General features: G+C 43.0%; 1 protein-coding gene across 4 annotated transcripts in view; it reads left to right on the forward strand.

The window, feature by feature from the left end:
* Positions 1 to 14,755, forward strand: part of ATXN1 (ataxin 1) — a 445,788-nt gene that overhangs the window by 372,689 nt on the left and 58,344 nt on the right. The window contains exon 12 of one of the 4 annotated variants that reach the window (XM_068160811.1): positions 13,011 to 13,113. The exons of the other annotated variants lie outside the window; for them this stretch is intronic. The gene's annotated coding sequence lies outside the window, so the exon portion shown is untranslated. The remainder of the gene's footprint in view (positions 1 to 13,010; positions 13,114 to 14,755) is intronic. 4 annotated transcript variants of the gene reach the window in all.

Here is a 14,755-nt window from a genome sequence, read left to right on the forward strand (position 1 = left end):
GGGAGTAATGCAGTGACTTCTCTTTGCTTCTAGAGTGATGGCACAAGCAGCACTGTAGTGTAAGGATATTTTTGAGGCCCAAGTGTGTACAATTGTCAGTCAGGGGAGTGAGGTTTAGTATAGAATTTGAACCACAGTGCTTTGTTAGGGAGGACTTTGACTTTGTCCTTAAGATGAGGAAAGTCACTGAAGACTGTATCATGCTTAGTTCCTTGTGAATCATGAGGACAGAACAGCTAAAAGTGTATTTGCTGTAGTCCTTTTAAAATGCATTGCTTCTGTGCCTTGCATCATTTCCCGTGAGCTCCAATGAACCTCTGCTTTTTTACCTCTCTTAAGTGCTCAGTGGACATGCAAACCTCCCTATGTGTGGAAGTGGAAATGCTAATGCAAGTAAAAAAGGATTCCTGTTCTTTTCCCATGCATCATAGTTTGTGGAGTTTTTTGTGGAAAATTCACCACCTGAGGACCAAACTAAAGCCAACCTGAAGCAGTGCTTTGGGAATTTCTGCAAAGTTTGTTGTCCCCAGTGAAATCTCTTTTTACTCTGCTTCTGCAGAGAGCACATTCCTCACACCAGCACTGTTGTGCTCATCAGTTCAGCAAATGTTTCCTTGGCATTGCATTTGCTGTTTTTGAACCACAAAATGCTTTTAGGTAAAGTTATCATAACATAAACTGAAAATTGACAGGATGAATAGTTGTGGTTAGTATGTGCTATAGTGGTGATGACATGGGAAAATATGTTGTTTTTCTCCAGATGACTGTTTAAGGTTAGTTGTAGACCATTTTGTTCATGACATGGCAGCTAATATTATGAGAGCATGACTTAAGTAAGCAGGTTCATTTGACTTCTTTTCTAAAAATCTGATAAAGGCCTGTTGCTAAAGAATGAATGCTGTTGTTATTTGGGGATTTAAAAATAATAGAGCCAACCATTACAAAGAGTAAGAGGTTAAAAGGGCTAAATTTCCCCTTCCAAGAAGTTCATCTCACTTTGTAATCTAACCAAGTATCTCATTTATGGGGCTAGCATGGGCAAAGCATGGCCTGCAGGGCAAAACCTGGCAGAGGCCAGGTGCTTCATCTTCAGCACAACATGATAGAGTGAAAGGGGGGTGAGTAGCAGCAAGCGAAGCCAGTGCTTTCTACTGGCAGCAGAAATAGCATTTTATAGACCTGATCTTTTTGTACCTTTCTGGTATTCAGGGCCAGGGTGGTACTGTGTTCTTGCAGGAGGGCAGCTCAGCAGAGCCGTGGGGGCATCTTCCACGTTCCATAAGTTACGGGATAGCCTGCATGCACCAACAGATGTCATGGTGCTAAGTCAAGCAAGCAGTGCTCTAAAGGACCACAGGACATGTGCCTTGCCCATAAGATAGAAGCAGGGACAAGAGGCAGTAGACAGGAGGTCATGTTTGATGTCTTCATAGCTAACCATAAAACCAAAAGTGACTCAAAGGTCTCTTTCTTCACACACAGAAGTCTTTTTGGTGTAGGCTACTAGTCCACATTAGGACTGATATGCAAAATACATAGAACTTGTGTGGCTAAGTGATGGGGTTTTTCTTTTCATCTGCCCCCATTCTGCTTTGTGCTGCAAGGTTGCAGTTGCATGTAGAAGATATGACATATTTAATGGAACTTTGAAAGAACTCCAGTGATCTGCAGCAGAATGAGAAGCAGAGGAAAGTAGAAGGATAGCAGAAGACGCTTTAACCAAACTTAGGTTTTGTGCCACATCCAGTCCTTTTTTGAACACCTCCAGAGACAGTGACTCCACCACCTCCCTGGGCAGTACATTCCAATGGCAAATAACTCTTTCTGTGAAGAACTTTGTCCTCACCTTGAGCCTAAACTTCCCTTGGTGCAGCTTGAGACTGTGTCCTCCTGTTCTGCCACTGGTTGTCTGGGAGAAGAGACCAACTTCCATCTGTCTACAACCTCTTTTCAGGTAGTTGTGGAGAGCAATAAGGTTGCCCCTGAGTCTCCTCTTCTACAGGCTAAACAACCCCAGCTCCCTCAGCCTCTCCTCATAGGGCTTATGCTCAAGACCTCTTACCAGCCTCATTGCCCTTCTCTGGACATAATTCAAGTGATGTCAGTACAGCCAATACTCTGAAGAGTTTAAGGCCCTAACTCAGAGAAGCTCCAAATTTCCCTACTTCTGATTAAATGTTGTAAAACAGGTAAATCCATTTTAGTTCAAATAATGATAGCATATTAATATTGTCTGACCAATACAGTTGTTTAATGAGCTTGAGCATACTTGGATATAAATACAGTGAGTGGCTGTGATCATTCAAATGATGACCTTTCAGGGCTGGTGTTTGTATGTTGAGAAATGAAGGAGGTGGAAAGAGCTAGTGACTTTTCTCAGGCAAATGTCCTTCAGAGTTTACTGTGAGGATAAATTGTGTTGTTACACATTATCTATCTAAAATAAAAGGTGAGATTCTCATAGCTCTCCAGGTCAGCTATTGACATAATATCTTCTCACTTTCTGGGGTCTTTCACCCCACACATGATTTTTGTTCGTTCACTGGCTGATGATGCTGTTTGTAAGATAGAAGCAAGGCAAGGCAGCAGTAGGGTGGGAGGAGATGTTTGTGTCTACATGTTTAATGACGAAAACAAAAGTGACTCAGTTGTCACTTTCTTCCAAAACAGGAGCCTTTTTGGTGTGGGCTGCTAGTGCATGGTAGGATGTGGTGGCTTAACTCACCTACTTCACTTCCACAGGACTAATGAGTTTTTAATTGCCACGGCTACACTCCCAGTCCTTGGGACAAGGCCTTTGCCTCAAAGTTACGCTGGGAGGACATTCACACACTCACAGTGGGATGCTGAGCACAGTTGGATCCTGATCCTGACTGGGTTCTCTGGGCACAATGCTGTCATAAAATTTTAATAATAATAATAATAATACTGTAAAAAGTTAAATAACTGTGTCAAGTTAATTTTATGCCCCCCTCCCCTCAGGCAAATCAGCATAAATTGAATTTCATAATAATTAGCCTAAGCAGTTGTGACTGAATAGATATACCTGATTTCTGTGAATTGTGGTAGTATATGGAAGACTGATCCTGCAAGGAGCAGGGATTCCCAGACAGACCCAGAAGGATCAGGTCCAGTTGTATAGATGCTTTGTGAATAAGTTTGCCATTAATTGCCTTAGTCATAGGTTAGGTGTGCATTGCCGTATGGTTCAGATTTTGGTTTCTGTTATTTGCAGCCTTAGAAGATGCACTGAACTGTCTGCACTGGGCTTATTAAACTGTCATAATAAACCATTGTACAATTCCAGGTGGCCCTTCCCAAATGTATTGTAGAGCCGATTAACAAACACCTGCCAACTTCAACTGAAATGTCTGAGTGGCCTGATACAGAGTGGCTGTTGCTGTGACACAGAAAGCAGGGCTTGCACAGTGGCAAGTAGAGGTGAGGCATTTAGGAGAAGGAGGGCTTCAGGGAGCTCTTGCCTTGTCTTTCAACTGGTAGATTTTGGTAGTAAGAAGGGACAAAAAAAGAAGGAAAAGTAGGTTTGTGAAAGGCAAATAGCCTTTCCATTCCTTGTTACCTGGCTGTGACACAAGTCTCAGAACATTTCAAGCTTTTCTTCCTCTCTTTTTTTAATTTTCTTTTTTCCCCCCCCTCCAAGTTAAGATAAGGATGTGTAAACAGATCTTTTCCTCTGTTGTTGACTTGAATGAGGGCTGGCTCCTGGTACACGTGTGAAAATTGCTTGGCTAGGAAAGATCTCATGTTCATTGCATTGTAGGTTTGGAGCTAAAGTCCAAACTCCCTAGCTGTTTGTCTTGACAGGGTGCTGCTTGTATGTGTTCACTTCCAGAGACTGAGCTTAAAAAAGAAGAGGGGAGGAAAATCAGCCCAGTAGCATCTCAGAAGTGTTTGTGGAGGGCTTTTTGTTGTGTGTTCAGGGATATTTTATTTTTTTTTAGATAATCATAAACTCCTAATCAAAGGAGGCTCAGCAATCTGCATGTTTGAATGGTAGCCAAGACACTAAACTGGCAGCTGTCCATTCTGATATCAATGTGAGTGAAAAGTGTACTCAGTAACTGGATTCAGGCCCTTCATAGTTTGCAAGCAAATATTTCTGCCTTTGCAGATCAGATAAGAAACAGTAAAAGCTGTGTGGCTCTCAAGTGCATGAGGGAGAGGGGTCTGCCCCTTTGCAAAGGGACATCGGTATTTCTGTCTCTGAGCCAAAGACCTGTGTCGAGTTGAAGGTTATGTTCTATTTCCAAAAGGCACTTAGTTGTCTTTTAATGTTTTAAGTACTAAAGCTCCTTGTATAAAAGCTGTTAAGTACCTCAAACTGGTAACAAGCTGTGGGAAAGTGAAGTGGCATTTTTTAAAGAGGTTGTACCAAACCAATGGAAAGATTTACAAATAAGCTATGATACAGCCAGATTTGCATTTCATCTTGGATTTAGTGATTACATGCACAGTGTGACTTCAGCAGGCTTGCCTCTTGGGGTGATGCATGCACTGGTGATATGGTCCTGTAGGATCAATTTAACAAGTACAACATCGTGTTTTTCCGTGCAGTTTCTCAGAACCACTGAGCAGCGTGCAGCAATAAATAGCGACAGAGAAAAATGATTTTTAAGAGTACATACATGGAGGAGGAGGGAAAAGTGTTATAAAAATCCTCCACCTTGCCAAAAGGTTAGCAGTTTTGTTTGGTGCTGCTCAACTTTCCAAAGTGACTGTCTTCTGCTGTTTTACTTCTTTCTTCGTTACTCTCTGATGTAGAAAACACCAGGACAAGGAGGTGATGTAGAGTGCTTGCACGCTGAGTGCTCAGATCATTACAGCAATAGAGGAAGGCAATGTGTTCCAAGCAGCTGACTGTGCAGTTTCAGTCTTTGAGTTCATTGAATCAATGGCAGCTCTCAAGACCTGTTGTTTTGCCCAGTTGAGAATGCAGGTAGGAACTTACTTGAAGTTTCTGGTGATAATAATGTTATTCATGGGAGGACAACATGCAAACGGATTCCTTTGCAGTCTGTTTTATATTAGAGAGACATGTATGCTTTGAAAATGTTGCTGGAAAGTACCTCTGAAATGACCTTACCTGAATTTTCTCTCATACAAGGTTTGCTTCATTTCAGGAATTTATTTTCATTAAAGAAGGGCAAATGAAATGGTGGATTGTTTGGTTTGGTTGTGGTTTGTTGGTTTTGGTTTTGTTTCCTGGCATTGGCCTTCACGTGCTGCATGTACTCTCCAGCCACCTATTTGGACTTTCTGCTGTGGAGATAGAACAAATAAAAATTCCTCTGTGTGCTTTACTTGCTCCAGCACCCCTTCCCAGTTCATGGGCACTGTGTCACAGTTCCATTCTGTCATTCAGCACTTCATTCAGCGCTTGGTGTTTTCACTTCCCGTGTTGTGATCCTGCATCCCTTGAAGTGAATGAAAAGTCAGCTGCTAACCTGCAGTAGGCTTTAGGCTGGGGTCCTGCAAAAAGACTGCTCAAGAGCAGCATTGCTCCTTAAGGCAGGGCTTAAGCAGTTCAGTATGTTTTGGACAAAGACCCTGGTACAAGTCTGTCCCAAGCTTAAGTTCTGTCTTCCTGTGACCTCAGCACACCCAGTGCTGTGTTAGTTTGCCTTACAGAAGCAGAAGGGAGTTTGGCTGCTTTAAAATGAAGTCTGCCAAAAAAAACCCGACCAGCCCAGCAAGCATCTTCTTTTGTTTTCTTCTCCCCTTCGGCTTTCCTATAAATAGTCAAAACGTTCTTCAGGGGAAGCTTAGTTAATGCTTTGTGGTGGTGAGTGAACACTGTGACGTTCTGATCTGTTTTGTGCTCCTTAATCTCACTGTAAGATGCCTGAGCGTAATTTAATTTGTTTTTTTTTTTTTTTTTAATGGGAGGAAGAAAGAGTGCTATGAAGTCTCATCTAAATTTTGTCAGTGACTTCATGAGCAGTCCTTTGAGTTCATTTGGGAACAGTTTGGCTTCTCATTGAGCTGCATCGTTGGATACACATTGAAAGTTTTCCCTTATCCTTAGCACACAGACAATCACGTCATTCTTGAAATGAATGCTCCTTTTGCTGTCCATATGCAAGGAATTATGCAAACATCTGTGTAAGTCGCAACATACAAGAAGGCAAGTTCTCGGTGGCAAGCTGCAGAGCCTGTGTTTCAAAACCCTGTCTGCAGAGGCTCTGTGTGCAGGCATCAGCTTTGTTCTTGCACCACATGCTGACTCTTGGTTTTGTGTTCCACTGCTTTGCTACTAATAACAACTAGTAGGGTTTTGCCTTTCTCCTTTTTTTTTAAGCACCAAAAGTATAGTTTCGTTTTGGCAGCTTGGTTTTATCAAGAAAATGGTATCAGAATTGTGTGGGATTTTGTGAGTCATTACCAGAAATACTGCAGTGGGTGGATTAGCCCCTTCAAAGTGGCTGCTCTGAGTGTTTTCGGGGTAGTGAGGTGCAGGGAAAACAGGGTTGTGCCTGTTATTTTTTTTGCGTGCACCCTTGGGAATACCTTTGGTGAGCTGTTCTGTCGGCAGCTCTCTGCTATTTCCTATTGGCATCACAAGGAAGATGAGTGATGCTTCTCAGTCTCCCTGCAAACAGAGTGTTTCTAGCAGCTGTCCCTTTGTGACAGGATACTGTAGCACATAACAGAGGTGTTTCATTTGTGGGCCTGGGTGATACAAGCCTGTGACATGAGAAGCCAAGCAGCAGCACTTGCAGAAGCACCTACAAGAGCACGCTTAGGTGTCTGTGTGTCAGTGTTGGGGCTTTCAAATCAGCCTTGCCAGCTCATGGCTGGGTTTATTTCAGCTGCAGGTGTCAACTTTCCTTCTTAAAGGCATGCTGCCTCTCCACCTGTGAAATGCAACTCTGTTTCCATCCCAAAGCTTGTTGGAGACCACCTTCCCTGAAGTAAGTCAAAGCCCAGCCCATGTGTCCAGGCTCTCATCATCAGTCTTGTCTCACTGGTAACAGCCTGTTATTGGACACTTGTAGAAACATTTACCAATTTAATCATGCAGTGTGCAGACTTCTCACCAGGAAAGCCATTCTGGAATAATGTGCAAGACTTTTTTTGAGTCCTGCTGCCTCCCAGACAAAACTATGGTCATTGGAGGCCAGTGCCAGGAACTGCCGCTTTGATTCTACACTGCCAGGACCCAGAGCATGTGGGTTTGCATTAGCACATTCTTCCACCAACATATTTTATCTTTGGCTTGGGGCTGAGGAGATATGCACGTGTTTGGTTTTGTGTCCTTCATCCAAGCATTTAGCAGCAAAGTTTCTTGCCTGCTTGTTTTGGATCGAGGTTTTCTGGTTAAATCCTAAAGTCTCATACAGTCCCGTGTACTAAAAAAATACTCCCCCTTCCAAGAGGTAACCAGAGTGATGTGAGCAGAATGTTTTGAAGTCAGAATGGGAGAGGAGAAGAGCAGCAGAGATCAATCTCCTGCTAGTGTCCAGTTAATGCTCCTAATAGAATGCAGCACAGTGCTCTGACGCTCTCAGATGTATCTCCCTCTTCACACGTGGGCAGACATCCTCTCATGCACAACTGTTGCACATGCAAATGACAAGTAGTCATTTGGTGTTTCAAGGGAGGAGCAGCCTCTCTTCTCCCCAAACCTGTAGCCCCTTAATCTTCCAGCGGGTCCCCATGCCATGGAAAGAGCAGAGCAGGTGTGCAAGATGGATCCTGTTGGAGTGAGCAGAGAGAGTGATAGCTACAGAATCACAGAATCATAAAATCATGTAGGTTGGAAAAGACCCTTAAGATCACCGTGTCCAACCACTAATGCAGCCCTGCCAAGAGTGCTTTGTATCTGGCTCCTGCTCAGAGGCACAGAGATGTGGTGTGAGGAGGAGCAGAAGGAGCATCTGCTCGGTGTGCTGCTGGAGCTTGATGGCTTTGGCTGCTTCACCAGGTCAAGTTTCCACATGTCTCTGTCTGGCAGCGATGGCTAGACAGCAGCTCTGGCATTTCTTTCCTGCCTTGATTTGAGTGGCAGCAAGACATGGCTGCGGCTGGGTGGGGGGAACAGCTGTCTGTCTGCAAAGATTAAAAATCCACTTTTGGCATGCCACTGGAGAAGCTGTGGGGATTAGCCTGTCTTGGCATGGCCACAAAGCCACCTCAGTTGTAGCCTGTTGGAGCTCCTGTGAGTGAGGAGATGATGGTGGTCAGCTGTATGCCTGTGAGTGCTGCACATGGGAGTTGAGACTTGGTATTTACAAACAGAGGTCAATGGGACAAGTCCTCCATTGCCACCCCGGGGAGTCCATATGCTGAAGCCTGGGGCAGAATGTGGTGTGGTGGTGTGGCATGGCTGGGAAGTGGTGGCCCATGTGAACACTGTGCCAGCAGGACTTGTGATGGGAACAGTTCTGAGATGATAGCAAAGGTAGCAGCTCACTTGATGAAGTAAACAGCATCTTTCAGACTGCTGCAGGCAGGGCAGGGCCAGGTGCTGTCCTAATCCTGGTCCTGGGGAAAAGCAGACCTTTGTGGAGGACTGTCCCTTGTTATTACACGAGCCTTATGTAGAGTAGAACAGAATTAACCAGGTTGGAAAAGACCTTCAAGATCAAGTCCAACCTATCATCCAACACAATCTAATTAATTAAACCATGGCACCAAGTGCCTCATCCGGTCTCTTATTAAAAACACCTCCAGTGATGGTGACTCCACTACCTCCCTGGGCAGTCCATTCCAATGGCAAATCACTCTTTCTGTGAAGAACTTCTTCCTAACATCCAGCCTAAACCTTCCCTGGCACAGCTTGAGACTGTGAAACATAGTTCTGGATCTCCCCAGGCATCCATCCATCCATCCATCTATCTGTCTGTCTATCTATCTTTCCATTCTCTTTCTCTCTTTCACCTCCCCCTTTTCCCCCCTTTTATTCTTTTTTCTATTTGCCCTGTTGGGAGCCTGAGGTTTCTTTTTAGGGTTTTTTGTTTGTTTGTTCAGGTGGGTTTTTTTTTTAGAAAACTACATAATATCAGTAACAATGAATTGTTTTTCTTCTGAGGTTTTTGTGCCTGTGATGACTTAGTTGGAGCCACAGTACAGGGTCTGACTGCATGGGTTTACATTTGGTAATAGCAGCTTTTCCTCTGCAGAGATAAAAACTAGCACTGTGCTGTGTGTGTCTACTGTAGACCTAGTTTGTGCAGTCTTCTTTTAATCTGAAGCATAGGCACAATCTTGCATGCTCACAATGTGTGCGCATATGGAGATGCACTTCTCTGGCAAGCCCCAGTTAGAAACAGGGCAGTCCCAGATCAGTGAGTCTCTCCACTGAGTCCAGCAGGCAGTGCTCCATCCTGGAGCCAGGATCTTCTCTGGTTGGCCCTGGTAAGAGCATCTCTCAGGATTGCAGCATGACATCCCTGATGCAGGATGACAGTTTATGGACAGGTAGACATGTGTTGTCACATTGCCTTTTGAGCCAGTACTACGGTAGGATGGAATGTTGCTGCTGTGTTTGAATATTATTCTTACAGGGTAGTCGTGCTCAGAAGCACAAATGCACATGCGAAGGATTTGCAGAGGCAGGTGGTAGCCTGTATTTTTCTTCTGTTTCCAGTTTTGAAGTTAAAAAACAAAAAAAAGAAAATCTTTTCAAGTTCTACACTGTCAGGAATGTGGGTGTCTGGATGAATGAAAAAAAATGAAGTAAACTTGCATAATAAATACACTAGTAAACTTGCAGTTTCCCTAAACTCTCAGCATAAATACAACCACCGTGAGGGGTTGGTTTGCTTGGGTGCTTCTTCAAGGAAGAGGAACAGCTTTTGAAGTTTCCCTGAATGCCCTTCCTTATTATAATTATATTAATTATTGGTAATACACAAAGGTCCATGCTCCAGTTACAGCTTGAAATGCTCTTGTCCAACAAAATGAGATTGCATGTCAGATACGGATCAAGACCCCAAAGGCCTTGAGTATATCTTCCTGTGGATTTATTTCTTTATTTAATAGTGCTGGGGTTTATTTTTCAGCATTTTAAAATGTTTAGAATTTATTTAGGGACTGAAGTAAGCGGGATGGCTTTCAAAGCTTCTGCCTACCTACAGGTCTCTGTGAATTAATTAAAAGCAGATGGTCTTCTTGGCAAGTTTGACAGAAACAAGTAAAAGATACTGGGTGCCCAGCACCTTTGAAACACTAGCAGCTTATACAGATGCCTAAAGATGGAGTTAGGCATTTAAATTTAGGCACGCAAGTTAGAAAAGTTTTGGCCCTGTAATCATAACAATCTCTGTCCCCTCTGTCCTGAAGTGCTGTAGCAGAGATTTATCCCAGAATCCGGAGGTTCATACGTGGGAGTGAGTGGGGACAAAGTATGTGTCTTACTGTGGTGCAAGTGAGCTCGGCTGTCTGCCTTATAGCACATGCAAATGAGGGTCAGATGGCTTGACAGTTGGTTATGAAACTAAATGGGATTGATTTTACACATATTTTTAGGTTTTGTCTTTTAGGAGCATGAATCTTTAATTAAAATACCAAAGGCGGGGGGGGGGGGGGGGGGAAATACAGGCAGCAACTGTTGTGTTTCACATATATACTGGATGTAAAGTAATAGCCTGCTGTGCTCTTTTTAGGGATCATTTTTATCCCATTGCAACTAAGAATACAAAACCATCTTACAACTTGCCAGAAGTGACACCTGCTTTCATACTTTCTAATAATTACTTTAGCTTTGACAGAAAATATTTGGCAAAGTGCATACAAATTATGACTTGCTTCAGGGTACAACTAATGTTAAAATGACTTCAGGAGTTTCGCTTTATGCTCAGGATACTTGCATGTGCATGTTCTGTTGGTATGAAGCGAGTGAGTAAAGAAGAGGTTTGGGTGACTGTAACTTCTGAATAAAAACATGTGTCGGATAGTATAAGCATACAAACAGGGAAACAAATAGTCAGGTTTGCAATGGCTATGTGCTTGGGTTTCTTTGCAACTCTCTTGCTGTGAAAACGCCCTAGACATTTGCAAGGAGTTAAGTGGTTTCTAATGCTAGATCCTCACAGATGCCTTGCTAGGGGAGGGAATGTGCCTGTGGGTAAGCAGCACCAACCTGCAAGGACTTTTTTCCCCTGTCATACATAACAGTGAGTGTGTTCAGTTTAAAGTGCATCTGGATGATGTATGTGCTTTTTCCCATTTTTTCCCTATTCTTGCAGGTCCCAAACAAGATTATCCCTTCTCCACATTATTTTATCATTCATCAGGGACTTGAAATTCTAAAATCCTAAGGAAAAGTTATATCAAATTGAGATTCCCTGTTAATGTCTGGGGCCTGTCTCCCTGCTCAGTTGTTAGAGGAAACAGGAGGCAAAGGAGAGAGCAAGGGGAAGATGTAGGGTACTGTTGACCTCAATCAACAAACAATTCCTGAAAACCAAAATCAGTGAAGTTTCTACATGAGCTTCCTTAAAGGACTGGAAGAGGAAGGCTTCAATAAACACATTGCTTTTGTGAGGCAGAATGAGCAATTGTGGAAAACAGTTGAAAGTCAGGCAGTTCCTTATCTGAAAAGTAGTACAGTATGTTAGTTTTGCAGCTCTGTTGGGGAACTTCAAAAGACAAATGCCGTTTGCTTCCTGTCTGAATGAAGCTAAGCTCTTTCTATAAAGAGAATGAATTTGAAAAATGTTTGGTGTGTTTCTCTGTGTGTGCATATTAGTCCATGTGTTTTATCAGACAGAGCTTTAAGAGATACAAAGTTCATGTGTGTATGGATCTTTCATTACCAGAAAGACTTTGGCAAATTCCAGGAAATTGAGACAGCTGCAACAAAAGTGTTTAATGGACTAGAGAGGAGAAAAGAGATTAAGAATCAAATATGTATGGTTTGTCTGAATGAGGGCTAAAGAGGGTGAAGGAACAGGGTGATGTTAAAACTACCAGCCCTACACTCCAGGGGTATAAATATTCAAGTTTGGAGAAGAATCGTTTTGAGCCATCCAAGCAGTGTGACTAGGAATAATAGGATAAAATTCAGCACAGAAAATGTAGGCTGAAATCCAGAAACGCTTCCAGCTAGTAAGAGCGGTTAGACTGTGGAATAATCCTCAGTGGGAAGGGGTGGAAGCCATGTCACTTGAGCTATTTGAACTGGACTGTACAAAGGCAGAGCTCTTGAATATGGCACAGGAAGGGTCTTGCATAGGGGAGGGGTCCTAGCATCATGTTTGGGGCATCCCCCTCTCCTCCTCGTATCATCTGTGGGTGGTGAAAACACTGACCATGGTTGCAGGTCACGTGGGGGTTTCTAAGAACACTGTATTTTAGCATTTATTTGAAAAGGGATTTCCTTGCAGAAACCAAAACACCTCTCTGTTCAACTTTCTGCCCTGTAACTGTCTTTGCTTGTTGTACTTGTTTAAAAAAAACAACAACCCAAACCAGCACCTAACAAAAGAGAGCAGAAGTTGCCTTGCTGTAAAACTACTAGTGATAAAACTATTTTATACTTACTTGGAACAGGCTCATCGGGCTGTTCTCAAAGGCTGAGGAAGAGCTGTTGTTGGCACACAGCTTTACAGCCATTACAAGTGAGAATGACTGAGCAGAACAGGCCTGGTTTACTCATTCACTTTTCTTCTGTATCCAAGCAAGTCAGAAGTTCTTAAATTCCACTTTTCATGTAGTTATGTTTTTTTGGGAGGGTTTTTGGACATAAAGCTGAGTTTTCCAGTACACAGCTAGAAAGTTACAATGTGAATGATGAAAACTAGTGCTTGAGTTTTTTTAATAAGCTTATGGAGTTTTTAATGTTGCTTATGCTTGTGGCACCATATCCACCATAGTTATTCTGTACCAGTAAGTTCTCTTTAAAAGAATGACATGGAAAGGAAAGATTTATCTGCCCCTCCCCAGACTGCTGTAGTGATGGGGCTTTGGATTGCTGATCCTGTTTTCTCATTGTTGCATTGTTTAAGGAGATAAATCTATTGCCTCCTTCCTCTTGCTTTCTTCAGGTCCTGCCCATGCTATGAAATTTTAGAGAAGAGTCTGATGCTGAGATGGTTGTTCCCCTGAAGATTGCAGGGATTGCATCCTTGGATGCTTTGTATTGAGAAGGTAGGGTAGCGAGCACGGTGTTTCCAGTGTAGAGTTCCGCTGTGGTGTGCAGACCAGGCTGGCAGCATCCTGCATCTGTTGCTGCCTGGTGTTTCAGTGTTGTGTTTTCTTTCTCTGAGGAAGAGGATTTGTGTAGCTTCATGCAGGCTTAGATGTCACAGCTGGATCTTGTATGATTTTCAGAGTCTCTGAAAGGCAAGGTTAATGACTCCCTACTGCCACCTCAGTACTGGAACATGGATGGGGCACCACCACAGAGAAATATATGTCAAGGTGGTGTTGAAACATTTATTTCCTTAGAAAGAAGTATTGATCCTGCACAGTGTATTCTATTACAGTGGCTTTATTTCTGCTGTATTAAATGACTGATGCAGACTATATTTAATCAATTTGTGTGATGGATGTTGGCAAACCAACATAGCAGTTGGTTACCATGCACATCTTAGTCTGCCGCTGGTTTACGACAACCCAAAAATAGGGTTTGGCTTGAAAACTGAGTTTTAAAAGGTTTATTTTGTTACTTAGCAATACATTGGGCTCTGATTGCCTTATTTACTCATTTTTTTAATCAGCATTTATTGACAGTGCGTAATGCCTGCAAATAACTAAATGGTGCTTCTGCTTCTTAATGTGCTTTTGTCATCTTCATTGTTTATATGCCAGCTTCAAAGGAGCGGTTGGGGTCATCTCTCAGACAGCATTGTATCTTCCTAAGTGTGTACTTGTAATAAAACAAAAAAGATTCAAAAATGGTTGGGAACCTTTTGAATTAAAGCCCATGGATTTCTTCTGGAAACAGGATTGGTATCACAGGGATGACCGAGCTATTGCTGAGCAGTGCTTACACAGAGTCAAGGCTTTTTCTGCTCCTCACACCATCCCACCAGTGAGCAGGCTGGGCATACACAAGAAGTCGGGATGCAACACAACCAGGATAGATGACCCCAACTTACCAAAGTGATATTTCCATGCCATGTGATAACATGCTTAATACATAAAAGTAGGGGAAGAAGGAAGAGGGGGTGTTCAGAGTGATGGTGTTTGTATTCCCCAGTCACGGTTGCACGTGATGGAGTCCTGCTATGCTGGAGATAGCTGAACACCTGCCTGCTGATGAGAAGTGGTGAATGAATTCCTTGTTGTGCTTTGCTTGCATGCATGGGTTTTGCTTTACCTATTACATTGCCTTTATTTCAACCCACGAGTTTTCTCACTTTTATCCTTCCAATACTCTCCCCCATCCCACTGAGGGGGGGAGCAAGTGAGCTGTTTTGTTTGACTGAGGTTGCTGTCTGGGGTTAAACCATGTCAGAATAATCTATAAAATTCCTGTCACCCCCATCCTTTGGTAAACTAATTTTAGCCTAATGACTCAACTGCAGTGTTGCCTTCCTTAACACCTTTACAGAAGGCATGGTACAACATTTCTGTGGCACATGGTTAACTTTCTCATCGGAAGCCAGGCTATTCATCGCTGAATGAGTGAATGGCTTAGGGTATGGCAATACTTTTGTTTCTCAGGTGGGAAAAATCATTTAACTGCTAAGAGTGGTTTTGGAGAATTTCTGGGTGGTAGCTTCCCATTACAGATGCCCTTCTCACTTCTTTAGTGCACTTTCTTTTCCCTAAGGAATTGGTCAAG

The sequence above is a fragment of the Melanerpes formicivorus genome, unplaced genomic scaffold, assembly GCF_026170545.1.
Source record: "Melanerpes formicivorus ecotype bairdi unplaced genomic scaffold, bMelFor1.0.p_v2 SCAF_53, whole genome shotgun sequence".
Lineage (NCBI taxonomy): Eukaryota > Metazoa > Chordata > Aves > Piciformes > Picidae > Melanerpes > Melanerpes formicivorus.